Genomic DNA, 13,998 nt, shown 5'->3' with positions numbered 1-13,998 from the left:
TCAGTTTCCCAGGTTGCAGGGAACAGGCAGGTCTTGACAGTTCATCACAAGCAGAATTTCATCCTAGATTCAGAAAAATAGTGTTGGAAGAAAGAATGAACTAGCCTGTATCCTGCATCCTGGCAGATGCCAGTCAAACCGGTTCTTAAAGGCTCCACCAGTGCTGCAGGCAACATGTGCCAGTGCTTCCTTGTCCTTTCTAAAGCTTATCCAGATGGGAACATGGGCTAGGTTTTTTATCTACCTGTCTAGCAACATAAAGGCAGAGCAGCATGTTGCTACACTACTGATGACTTGCAGAATGTCCTATAGACAGTATTTCCTCCAGGTCAGGGTGGGGATGGTGAGAAGGATAGTTTGATAAAGCCTGGGGTGCAAATTCAGATGGCTGAAATACATCTTGTGCCCAGGATAAACAACAGAGAGATCAGAGAAGTGAGCAAACACAGTCAGGAGCTTTCACAGTTTGTGTAGGGTTGTATCGTAATTTTTGCTGGGATTTGTAATATAGTTGTCAAATTAGACTAATACACTGAAGATAATTCTAATGAAGTGCTATTCTTTAAAGAAACAGGAGATTTGGGTACTCAGGGGTCAAATATTTTGTTTAATCTGGATTGGCAATTTGACAAATTTTGTTGTCTGTATGCTAGTGCTGTGTTAATGCTATAAAATGGGCAGAAGGTTTTTTTAAATTATTTGTAAGGAATAGATAATATTCTGATTACCTTCTAGGCAATTTGTACTGGTTTTTAGCTCATTTTTCTTTTTAATCTCTGGAAGATATGCAAAGAGTAGCTCGAGAAGAAACACACACACACACACACACACACACACACACACACACACACAGAGAGAGTTTACCAAGAGTGGTCACTGCAACATCCTCGGTGGATGCATTCACAAAGGCATGAGACAACACTCTCAAGGTTGGTCAGAGGAGACCACTGCTTGCCTTTTAGGGTCTGGATCTCACACAGCACTCTAAACCCTAGAAGTGAAGAAAACTGTGCATTGTTCTAATCATGGGAATGATTTTAATACCATGAGGTATTTTTTTTAAAGTTTATGTTTCTTTTCTTTTTTTCTTGTGTCTAAGAGAGAAAGGCAGATACTGTGTGTTGTTCTTCTGGATGGACAGAGTGATACCCTCTTCTGTCTGGCCTCCTGAGAGTAGGAAGTTTCCAGCTGGCCCTCAGACTCTTAATTTCTAATTAATTTATTCTAGATCCTACCAGCCCACATCTGCACTCCTCTCTTGCTCAACAGTTATGCAACCTTAGAAAAACATGGTATTAATTCCTGAATTTCCAAGCTCCGTTCCTGCACTGAAATCTTCTTGCCTATCTCTCCCACTCCTGCTGGTCCTGGATTCCCTGTCTCATGGTGGAAGAAGACATTGCTGGAGATGCTTCACTTGGCTGCCACTGCTCACATGACCTGGTGCTGAAGGGTAGAGAGTGAAGGGGCAGCAGAGCGCAGCATGACTGCTGGATCATTGACTGATATCCAGAATTAATCATCTCACATGTCCTTCTGCATAACATGGATCAAAGTGTTTCCCAGCATTTGTTCTTGTTTGAACTATTGATTTTCTTTGCATAAACCAGCCAAGTTTAATTAAATTATGCACAGTGATAAAGAATCTACCCTCTGCTTCATGTAAATTGTTCCAGCAGTTAATTTCTCCTCTCTGCTGAAACCACATGCCTTATTTCTAGGGCAGATTGTCTAGACAGATGTGTGCAAGAGCCCACTCCAAAATGTTGCTTCAAATACAGGTATTCCTAAATTACACCTACACAAGCCTCTCCCTTTGCTCTACTGAAGAGCTTCACCTTGTGGAAACTCTTGCAATAAGATGCATTTTCCAGTCCTCAGTCATTCAATAAACTCTCATCTGAAACTTTTTGGCTTGTATGTGTGAAGCCAGAACACTTTTAAACTGAGATCAGTTACAGGCTTTGTCCACAGCATCCAGAATTCCCAGGTTCATATGCACAAGGATTCCCTTTGTTGAAGCAAACATTTCCTCCTGTTGGGTTATCTGCTCTGGCCTCCCTGCAGACTCACTGCTTCTAAGGGCTCCATTAACTCGTGAGGATGACCTCAAAGATTTGTCCTCTAATGAATGACTTTACTTTTGGCTGCACTGAAGTTCGTATCAAAAATTTGTTGCCTATGTTCAGTTTTCTAAGCATGTCTCATTGCTGCTACTCAGGGACCTGATTTTCTTCTTTATTGACTGCTTATCATTTAATTTGAATTTGGGTGTGTCCATGCTCACTGAGCTATGCAGAGATTTCAGATAAAATTCTTAAGAGGAATAGAAACAAAGACACCCCCCCCCCCCAAACCCCCATCCCACCAGTGCTCCTGAGGCACAAGGCTGAATCTCATATTTTAGACTTACTTTAGTCTGCCTAGAAGAGATAACAGAGCTCTGGAGGAGAACCTCTAGCTCATCTCTCCTAATGAATGAGCAAATGCCAAATTTGCTAGGCATGACTAACTACACCAGTGGCTTGTAGGCTAATGTCAGCCCTAGTGGCATTGCCATCTGATTTTTCTTGGAAGAGATGGGGAATACCAGTAGAACTGTTCCTGTAGGGAGCCTTTCTAAAATACCACATGAAGCCTCATGCTGCTGTAATGCAGACTAGAGAGCAACCTGCAGCTGCAGCAGTGGTACCTGATGATGGATGAGGGTGGAGGCAGCTTTTTGCATCAGGGGATGCTGTCTGCTCATGTGGGTTGTGCCACCAGAATTAAGTACCAAAGCTGATAAAAGCGAACTGTTGGTTAGTATGAAGATAATTGGACTGCTCTGCAAGGCACAGGATGCTGTGTGTGGTGTGCTACATGAAATTCAATGATGAGGTGTATTCAGAGTGCATTGACTAGACAACCCTTCAAGAGACCTTTATGGTAGGATTCCTGTCTGGAGCTGCCACTCAGCTGATGATGAAGTAGGTACTGAGGTCAGCTTGTGTGAGACAGGGGTGAGTGTGGCACAGAAGCCTAGGAATGCTGAGGTTTGATAGTGAGGTACCAAATGTGTATGGGAAATACAAGGCTTGCTTGCAAGTGCCTCAAGCAGTTTGAGCATTCCTCCTCCTTTTCCCCCCGCCAAGACACCTATATTCTTTATAGGATCTAGCCATGGTGATTTTGATTGCAGACATTAAATATTGTTTCTATCCACACCAGGGCTCTACTTGTTCAGTTTTTTCACCATCCATTCCTCTTCAGCCACTTTTCATCACTTCACCCTTTTACCTCAGAGTGGTCCTACTATTTCAGGCCTTCGTTAAAGTTTAACTGGTCATGACCACAAGTCAGGTTGCGATCTCATTTACTTCTGATACCTTAATAGAGTTTCTCTGGGCTTGTAGTGATGCACAGGAGAATGAATAGAACCTTAACCCTACTGCATATTTGCTAAGTGCTAACAGCATATTTGGCTGAGTACAGAATGTGGACAACAAAAAGACTGAGGTGTAATAGAGAGCTGTTTTCTCAGCTGGTTGCACTGAGCACTGCAGTTATGACAGGGTCTCTTTCCACAGTGCCCCTGCAGCCCCCAGAGTAACTGAGAATTTTTTTCCTTTAAATGCCCTGCTAACTTCTAGGTGTCTTGCTGACTTGCATGCAGTCAGAAACGTCAACATGCTGTTAATATGTAACAATTATCATCGGGGCCTTTTCACACCTTTTCCTTAGAAGATACAAAGAAGCCCAACACCCACCTGTTCCTAAATCCCTGTCATCAGTTTGAAGCAGATTCAGGTGATATGTTGGACCTTTATCAGTTATTATCACCTGCAATAGGCCCTGACACAGGACTGCCCTAAAATATGCTTTTCCTGGAAGCCTTCCAGATTTCTCCAACTGCAATCTCCTCACAAGCCAGAGAGAGCTTGTATAGTGCAAAACAAGAAACAGAAAAACAAAAGCTGAGAGCATAAAAAATAGCTCAAATGACTCAATTTCTGTTTTAATTCCAAGAATGCATGAGGCCCCTGATATTTCCCACATACAGCTCCTTTCTCTGCAGCACAAAGAGGATATATTTTAAACAGTACTGTTAAATGAATTATATGTTGCTACTGGATAATGGTCTGCTGTGGAGAGATAATTGTTGAGACAAAGCTGAGGTATTTATTGAAGATAAACATTGAGACAAAGCCAAGATGTTTATTTTCTAAGCACCAGACCTTACTGCAGACAAAATGTAATATCATTAGCATTATTCTTAATGTGTTGGAAGCCTGAGCATGCCCCTTCACAAACACTTGTTAACTTGGCAGTGGCAGAACTGAGACTCAAATGAGAAATTCACCCAGGCTGATCCAAATACCAATGCCAGAGGGCAGCTCTGTTGAACGTAGCAGGGGCAGTGCCCAAGTGTTGCTCTCCTTGGCCAGTGTCTGCCCTTCCGTAGCTCAGGGAGATGGTAAAGTGCTGCCTGCAGACCTGACCACTCACAGGTGAAGCATCAGGAAGAATACATTTATTTTTCATTGGTTCAAGAGAAACTAAAGCAAAACATTTCCTGATTCTTCAGGTTCATTTGAGGTAATGAAACCATTGGAGATATTACCAGCCTGTTGTCTGATCAGTATTTTACAGTTTTCAAAACTAATTTTACAGATACCTTTGAATAATTCATGCACAGGTTTGTATCTGAACATTGGTGAAGTACAGGCCCATACAAGAACATGGGCAGCTTCAAGCAGAAGCAGGGCCTGATCCCACATGGTAATGGAGAAGAATGGGTTCTGTGATACACCTGGATGGTGTGTGCAGCTGCCTTGGCATTTTGGGTGTGGTGGGGCTCCTCTGGGTACGTGCTGGTGCAGGTTTGCTTTTGTGAATGTCCTGTGGAGACTGGGAGCCGTGGCTGTGTTGGCTTCTAGGAGAAGATCCCAGCAGGTGAGAGGTGCCCTTTTGTCCTAGCTGTATCCACACTGTGACTTGCAGCACCACTGAGCAGGGTCCCAACCTTGCAGTTCACAGCAGTCACTGGTTTTGGCTTTGCCCTCGATAGCTGTAGAAAGGTGTATCAACAGACTGTTTTCCACCATTTTGTCCTGACTATGTGAAGATAGTTAAGCACCCACTCCTACTGATTGCATCAGTCTTCAGACACCTACATACATCTTGGGCATGATGACTTGAGCATGATTTCCTAAACTCATTCAAAGAGGGCTGCAACATCACTGACTATTATATCATCTGAACCTGTTTCAGATTGGCTGTAAAGTGAATGTGTGTACCTACAGAAAATACCACATGCCTCTTTATTATATGGAGCAGAAAGATGATACAAACTTCTTATGAGTATTCTACTTCTCAAGACTGTAACCCAGATCTTTTTAAAAAAAGATAACTGAAAATGAGGCCCTAATCTGTCTCATGTCTGTGACCTGATTTTGAAAGGTACTGAGCATCCAAGATTGTCTATCACCATCAGCTGAAGGAATAAAAACTTCTGGGATCTCCATTCCTCTAGAGAAATGAAACAATTTCCAAACAATCCATCCTTTCTGTATGCACACTGATATATTGAAAAAACCCAAACCCTAAAGAAAAACCCCATGTAGTTCTTTATTTGGACTATGATGGATGGCTCTGTTATGTCTCTATCATCAGCACTTTCCTCACTAAACCCAAATCATAGCATTGTCCTGAGAACTGCTGATTTGGTTCATGCTGCTCCTGTGGGATTAACTACTGTGTAGCCATTAGTAGCTCACTACAGACTGGCTTTGCTCCACAGTGATCTGCTACATCTCCTCTTCTGATGGTTTTGTGGTTTCCTCCAGTAAGCCAGGCACTAAGGGGGATGGTGATTCCCCAGGGCTTTCCCTAATGCACCCTCATGTCACAGCCAGATGTCCCTTCTGGACCAGCATGGAGGGGTTTGCCAGACCTGCCCTGTGGAGTTTATTCAGTATTACTGAGAGCTGTGAATTAATCCTGATTTTTTGCAAGGCTCTTTGCAATGTTTCCGTATAAAAATTTGGCCGTCACAGAACTACCCAGGGAACATTATGTCATTCATGTTTTTACAAGTGCTGTGAGATAAGTTGACCTTATGGTTACAGATGAGTGTATTTCTGGCTTTTATTTTAGTTTTGGCAAACTCCCTCAAAAGTTATAATTCTCATTTTAGTTCTTCACTGAAGAAGTCATATCTGACAGGTAGATATTAATTATTATTATTATGTATTTTTCAGTATGTTAGAAGTCTTCAAGAATATCAACAAAAGTCACTATGTAGTCATATACACAACAGCTGTCTTAAACTAACTATAGTTGTCAACAAAAAAAAGAGTGGAAAGATAATGATATACAAGCTAAAAAAATTTAAGGTAAAGTAAGGTTATTCTCATGATTTTGGCATTTCTATAAATATTCATATATTGAAAGAAAAAATTCACAAGAAATATAGCATAAGAATAAAAGTTGTATGGGAATTTCTGGTACTTCTCTGGGTTTCAGACCTTATGACTGCTTGTAGTGTGTTATCTCCCAAGTCATCTGTGCCTGCCATGCATTTGACAATACATGTTTTGTCAAGTCAAACAGGCTTCCTTAGAAACAAAGAGGTGACATTACTGCTCAAGTAGGATTATCTGTATTTAATGCTGAGGTAGTAAAAGTTCTGTAAGGATCTTACTAAATACAATTCACATAATGTCTTTCAGAAATGCATTTACAAATAAAGACATAAATGTAAGTTAATTTGCTTTTGAGAACTCTCAGGGTTGTTTTGCTGCATCAAACTGCAATCAATTGTCAACTGCATCAATGAACTCAGATTTGAAAAGGAAAACTGTAATTACTGGATTACTTGGTGCTGTAATATTCAATATTATGGTAATGAGGAATTAATTAAATATGCTATTGGACTGAGCAATCCCTGCCTTCTAGACTCAAATTCATAGAGCCTTTAATTGGGTATTTAGCAGAAAGCATATGGATATATATTAAGGCACTTGCTTAAGTTGTCTGACAACATTTTGCCTAATTCTTGCAGCTTCCATACCACAAAAAGTAGATGTGAGTCTTGCCATCTACTCCTGAACTGCATAGATGGAAAAAAAAAGAGTAAAAATAGTTGTCATTTAGGTGTGACCAATATGCTATAATATATATCCTTTTATCTGTCAGTGTTATAAAAACTGTGCTTCAAGTAAGACAAATGTGGTGATAACTTTTTCAGTCCTTCCTCAGACAACATTGATTTCCCTCATGGGTAGCTGAAGATGGTGAACAGCAGAAGTAGCACAGTAGCTGGAATTCTCTAGGAGGGACAACGCTGTACTTTTATCATTCAAAGTTTGCACATTTAAAGAATACATGCATATTCTTATTGGCCCCTTCAGGATATTTGCAGTTCACATATACAGCTTGGTCTTCCACTGAGTCTCAGCAGTGTGCTTTGCAGCGGTAGTGAGTCTTCTGCAGCAGTCTCTCTTGGTAGGATACCAGCACTTTTTATTATTGTTAGAAAGTCAAAAACAGTTGGAACAGGAAGTTCTGTGGTTTGTGGTGGTCTTCAGCTTATTGGAAGTTCATTCTTGAGATTCAGAGCTCTAAAAAACAATTCTACTTTTGCCCTAAATACCTTTTTCTTACCACAGTGATTTCTGTACCTCAGAGGACTTTGAGAGCACTGAAGCTGATTGTAGTCTTCACTCTGCAACTTGCTGTGATCTTTTGTAGTGGCCATGAAGGATCTCAAAGGTAAAGAGCCTCAATGATGCTTGAAATGCCATAGATGACCTGTGAGTAGGGAACAGGTCAGATTCATTCATAGCCACCTGTGTCAGGTGGAGTTTTCTTGTAGGAAGAGAGTCTGGCAAACATTCCCTGCAGAAGCTGCTCTGTGTGATTAATGTCAGTCAGGAGTTCAGAGCTGCCACCAAATTAAAGACTGACTTAGTCAACAGTGTGCTTCAATACCATTAGCAATAGCTGCACAGTGGCTACAAGCCCTTAAAAGGTGTTTTCCTCCATTTATCAGAACCTTCTCTTCCACTGCAAGTCAACATCAGACATCTGTTTTCATATACACAAAGACTGCTGATGTCACAGCTGAGGTCAAGAGGCATTTTGATCTTGATTTTATTAAGTGTGTGTTCTAGTACCTTTGCACATGCTATTGTGCTACTTCTTCATCAAGACATGAATACAATGTTTGCTGGTTTTGAAAAAAGTGTATTAATTATGTGAAAGACTGAGCCCAGCCCAAACATCAAAAACACTTTTAGGTGCTCACCTTCTTACTGGAAGTTTGCTTGACAAAACCAGTGGTCTGTGCCTTACCATGCATGACCATATTCTTTGTGCTGGTTTGCATATATGTATTAGATCTGAAATAATTACAGTTCCCATACTTGTTCCACAAATTACAAATTCCAAAATGCATGCTTTCATAGCTTCAATCAATAATAGAGTTGTTTTCATTATTTGCATGTTGTGCTCTGGTGATCATAAAATGAGAAAGATGCTTCAGTTCAAGGAGAGGGAGTGGAAAGAAGGACAGATCAGAAGTTGTAAGAGTTGAAGGAAAAGAAAGAATTGTTAAGTCTTTTTCTTCAAGCAGAAAATGATTTATAAATATTTACTAGAAGGATTCATAACAGATCTAAATGAACTTTCACAATCTTAACAAAGTCAGCATTTACCAAGAAGAGGGGCACTCCCCATTTCCATCCACTTTAAGCCTACTGAGAGTAGTGGCTGTGTTTCTTACTTACCTGTTGTGAAAATCTGGGGCACAAAACTTTCTGCTCTGTGTCTTCTAGGGGTTTGAAAAATCACAGAATGAAGCAATTAACAAAAGTGACTCCAGACTGCCTCTGAGCTGTGGGAAGACCTCAAGACTCCCCTCCACCTCACCTTTGAGCTCATTTTCCAAATTGCTGCTAAAGCTGCAAAGAGGCTAAAAGGCTGAAATGAAGGGACTGTCTCTTTTTAGAAAATGTAACATGTTGTAAATAGCACTCTGCATTGTTGACACTCTTGTAAGCACCATTGGGGGCAATGCTTTGGATACATTTGTCTCCCTTGAAATGAAATTATTGATAGCATTAGCTGATAATTTATTCTAAGTAACATCAATTGCTGAAAATTACAACATTCCAGAAGTCTTATTTAAAATATAGTGTATTGTGTAATTCTTTTTATTTGTCTGTTGCACAATCTATTTGCTGATACTCGTTTCTTTCCCTCCCTCTCTCTCCCCTAGGCTATCAAACAAAGCTGCCCAACCTTACACTCATCCATCATCCTTGAGTTATTAAGAGAGTAGCTGCAGAACATTTACAAGTGCACAGGATGGATTGCTGGCTGCTTTTCAAGAACACAGTCAGTACTACAAAAACTTTGCAAGATGGCAAATTTTCTCATGTTTCCTGTTCCTTGCTCTGCTAGAACCTGCTAGAAGGAATAGTTTCTTGAATTTAGGGTTACTAATCTGGATTGATGCCAAAGCTGTTACTCATTCATGTCTAGTACCAGATTTTTATTTTATCTAAATAAAATATTTATTTTTTGGTAACTGTGTGTTAAAGAGGTATTGGGCTATAGTGGAAGGAAGGAAGAAAGGGGTCAGGATATGGAGGGCAAGTGTTATAAGACTTTCTCAAGATTAGGTTTAGAAAAATTAATGCACAAAAGTAGAGGTTAAGAGATTTTAAGTGTCTCTTACATGAGGAGTGGAACCAAATGGAGGTCAAATGGATCATACTGCATGATGACTTCTTAGTGATGATAAGAGAGAGGCTGGGATGAAGTGTAATAATCTAAGACTCTGATCAACTCATTAGGGTGTGCACAAAGGTGTCTATGCTGGTGCAGTACAATTTATTCCCAGAGTTTGAAGAGCTGGGAAACACAGTGCAAAGGCTGCATGCAGGCCAGCACTGAACCAGACACGATGTAGCCCTGAGCTCTGTGCCAGCTGATCATGATTATTCGGCCTTGCAGTCCCACTTGGCATATCTGCACATTTGCTGTGCTATGTGGACTTGCCAAATCAACTCAGTGCTAGCTTGGGGATCATGTTCTCTGCAATTTAAATGTACCCTTGAAAACAAAGCTAATCTGTTTGCCTTCTAGAGGGGAGAATGCTTCCTGACTAGCCAGCATTGGCATAATTAAGTGAGACGATTGGAAGACCAAAACTTGTCAGTCTGTACAGTGACTTTGCAGACAACAATATCTTGGCAGACACTGACATGCTGCTCCATCTGAGCATCCCATATTCAGCTCTGTGAAAAGCTCCAGGCTTTTCCTTGCTTGTTGCTGTACTTGCAAACCCAGAGATCAGCAAACAGTTAAGAAGTTGTTCCCAAGGATGCAGTCAGTAGTCAGGAGCTGCCACTGGGCACAGGACAGTGTGGAGAGAGGCTCTGGAGTCAGAGAAGCAGCCATCAGTCAGCCTTTGTGGGGGGCAGATGGACAAACTTATATAGATAACTATTTTGTTGTGGGGCCTTTTCCACTGTCTTGCCTTTGTTTTGAGAAGATCGGGCTCTGCTTTAGCAAGGCTGTTTGCTGATGGACACCACTATGCTGGTGGAGGCAGAAGAACTGAAGTTTTATCAGGACTGTGAGATAATTACATCTGACTGCAGGGAAGTGGAGACTGGGATAGTCATGGGGCTCTGTGACAAGAGACTTGGAAACTGGGAGCCTGGCACCAGGAGGGGAGGCATCTGATGGGATCAGGAATGTAATTTACACAATTAAAATTTATAAACTTGCATTTTTAAATTCTTTTCTGTGCCAGAACGACCACTGGCCACAAATTTTTGTTTATCATCTCCATTAAATTTGGCCTGTCAGAGGGCATCTAGTATCTGGAAAAGTTGCATAGTTTTGCTACTAAAACATGAGTAATTTTCAACAGCTTCACATTGTGAGTTGCCACACAATAACAACACTGCTTGGTGACTCCACCCTGCTTGCACAGCAGTTATCTGGCTTTTACCACTCTACTTCATGTTTTGAAGGACCTCAGCAACCACATAATAGAACAGTGCTAAGGGAGCATTTGCCAAAGTTGTTGTTTGTGAAAAAAATATCACAAATTGAGCCACAGTGACATGAAACACTGAGAATAAATTTCAGGGATAAATTCTTCTACACAGGAGGGAAGATGAATTGTGTAGAAGAAAACACCTGAAAACCGATGGTTCCTCCCCCTATAGCTGCATCCTTCTGCTCCCTTTTGTCATTTTGTTGCAGATCTTCCCTCTGACTTTTCTTCTTACTATATATTGCTGTGATGTACATCACAGCTGATACCAACGAGCCTTAGCAATTCCTTGCCTTACATTTTGGCTCTCCTCCTCCTCTTCCTCTCAGTGACTTTTATTTTTATCCAGAGACCCCATCTCACTAATTTGGCTTCCCTCTCCATTCTGGTGTGGCCTTCACCTCTAGCTCAACAGTTTCAACAAAATCCCTGGTTATCAACCTGATATTCAACAAGCACATTTTGCTTCTCCTTGCTTAAGTCTCCTCCAGTACAAGTTTTAACCTTTACTTTTGCTTTACTATTTACTATTTTACTATTTGGTTCTTCCATTACTCTCAGACCATGAATTCCCTCAAGGCTTTCATAGTACTTGATCTAAGTCTTCAGTTGTTGTTGTGGAGCTTCTGTGCTGCACTGACACCCTGAGTGCTGACTATAACCCTGACCATAATCTAAGGAAGAATGTGTCGACAAGAAGCACTGAATGTTCATAGAAGTTTACCCTGATTTTAGAGACAGTTTCCAGTCTCTGGTTGGCACATCTAATTAAAAGAAAAATCAAGTACTGGTTGCTTTCAAATTTGTCTTCTACAGATTGTTTCAGTTTATCCTTAAGCAAAACATTCCTGTCTTTTTCTTTACAACACTCTGGAAGTAAACCTATTTTATTGGATTATCCTGCTCACGCTTTGATTCCTAGGACAAATTATCTGTGCAGGCAGCCCAAGAAAAGTCTGCCCTCCTAGGTTAGCACCAGCTCAGGGACCAGCTTCTTAGACTTCACTTTTTTGCACTCTTCCCTTGTCAGGTTCTTTGTCACTCAGTTTCATGCTATCATCACCCACACAGCAGCTAGTGGCAAGATCACTGTGAAATTGATACAACTGCTTTCTTACAAATTACCCTTTATGCTTGCCTCAGTAGCAGTTCCACATACCGGTGCCTAGAAAGGTTGTGAGGCATATTTTTTTTCAGGACAAGACATGCCAGGCCAGAAGGGAGCAGTACATTTTGTTTTGTCCTTTGAATTTCTTAGTATATCAAAAGGATCTTATTCTGATATTATTTTCTGATTTTAAAAAGAAATCTACATTTTCCCTGTAGTTCTTCTCATCTTCCCCTTCCCTGTGAGGTCCAGAAACGTCATTGTTTCCCATATGGGCCAAATGATGCCAAGAGTCAGGAGTTGTGGTGGATACTAATCTGGGTCACACTACTTTCACTCAGTTATCTAGCCTACCCAGTCTTGACTCATTTCAGGTAATGAGTTCAAGATAAATCTCTAAGCCATTGAGAAGACAATATAACTAGCTGATGTCTTGTTTTCTCTGTGAACAGAATTCCTAGGAGCACTGATTTCCAAGCTGATATTAGTGGGTTTGAGTTTTTTTTCCATTATCTTGTAGACTAGAGCAGTCCCTTTCCATGCCAAACCAAGAATGCTTGCAGGAATTTCCTACAGATTGACTATTCACATTAAATAAATGCATCAGACCTCTATAAGAAACAGGCCTTTCTTGAAGGCAAAACCTCTCACTTGACACCTTGGCTGGAATCCTGCTATATGATGCTAAAAACTTCAACCACTTTCTACTGAAAGCTATTTAGAAGAAAACAAAGTTCTAATTCTCATTCTCCCTTCCTTGTTTTTAAGGTGAATTTAACTCTATTAGAGGGAGCAAAACTGAGAACATCATACAAAAATGAGCTGGTATGTTTTCTGAGAGTGCAAAACCCATCTTGATGTCTATCCTTGGAGGACAGAATCCATCCTTAGCTGGTTTGTACAGGTTACCATCAGAACTGTAAACTCACAAAACCTTACTGTCACTATGAAAATAAACACATTAAAATCACAAAACACTTGAATGGAAAAACACAAATCTTGATTTGCTGTCATCAGTCCAATGAAGTGCCTGATGCTGGCAGAACAGGTCTTTTAAAACTGTAGGCCAGCTGCTTAGCTCATGGAAATCAGCATAAGATGTTGTGAAGAGGAAAAACATTGGTACTGCTTAAAGGTTGTTTTAAAGAGATCAGTGAGTAACTAAGTGTTCAAATGCCCACTGGGATGTGCATGAAACAAAGAGTCTAATTTGCAGAGAAGATTTTAATTATATATGAAAAAAAGATAATCTAGTGGCTAAGCAAGAGGCAGGCTCCGTTGCTAATCTCCTTCACTGGGGTTCGTAAGAGCTGATTAGACCAACATCTGTACACATGGATTCTGCTCCAGTGGAGAGGCTGAACTGTGTGTGCTCTGGAGATTTCTTTAGTTCTTGCAAAGCATGAAGAAGTGAGCCTCAGCATTGAAACAGTTATGGATTAGCAAAACACCTTTGTCTCCTTGCTTCCTGTTCAAGACAGACCACGTGATTTACAGATTGGTTCAATCCCATGTGTTAATCCCTGTGTTATTCAGCCTGCATTTAATTTCTGAGCACAGCTAAGAGAAGAGACAGGCAATGCATATAAATCATTGTAGCAAATCCACTAGCAAATGTTAAATCAATCCAATAAAATTTTAATACTCCTTTTCATGCTAAAGTTAGCTATAACTGCTATTTAACTTTGTAGTTAACTACATTATATAAGTATCTAGTTATTACTGTGTAACTATAAATATATAGTTATAAAATTGTATATGGTAGTTACTTATTAAATAGCTGTAACAGTTATGTGGTTTTCATTCAGAAGGCATTTTACAGAGTCAAAGCAAT

The 13,998-nt window shown here is 40.5% G+C and overlaps 1 long non-coding RNA gene across 3 annotated transcripts in view; it reads left to right on the top strand.

The window, feature by feature from the left end:
• The window catches only part of LOC146767559 (uncharacterized), a 37,038-nt gene extending 23,044 nt beyond the window's left edge, over positions 1-13,994 (top strand). For all 3 annotated transcript variants that reach the window (XR_014954761.1, XR_014954760.1, XR_014954759.1), the window contains 2 exons: positions 7,653-7,755; positions 8,820-13,994. This is a non-coding gene — a long non-coding RNA (uncharacterized LOC146767559). The remainder of the gene's footprint in view (positions 1-7,652; positions 7,756-8,819) is intronic.
• The last annotated feature ends 4 nt before the right edge of the window (positions 13,995-13,998 follow it).

The sequence above is a fragment of the Lonchura striata genome, chromosome 4 (assembly GCF_050655825.1).
Source record: "Lonchura striata isolate lonStrDom1 chromosome 4, ASM5065582v1, whole genome shotgun sequence".
Classification (NCBI taxonomy): Eukaryota; Metazoa; Chordata; class Aves; order Passeriformes; family Estrildidae; genus Lonchura; species Lonchura striata.
This window is presented reverse-complemented; position numbering and strand designations above follow the sequence as displayed.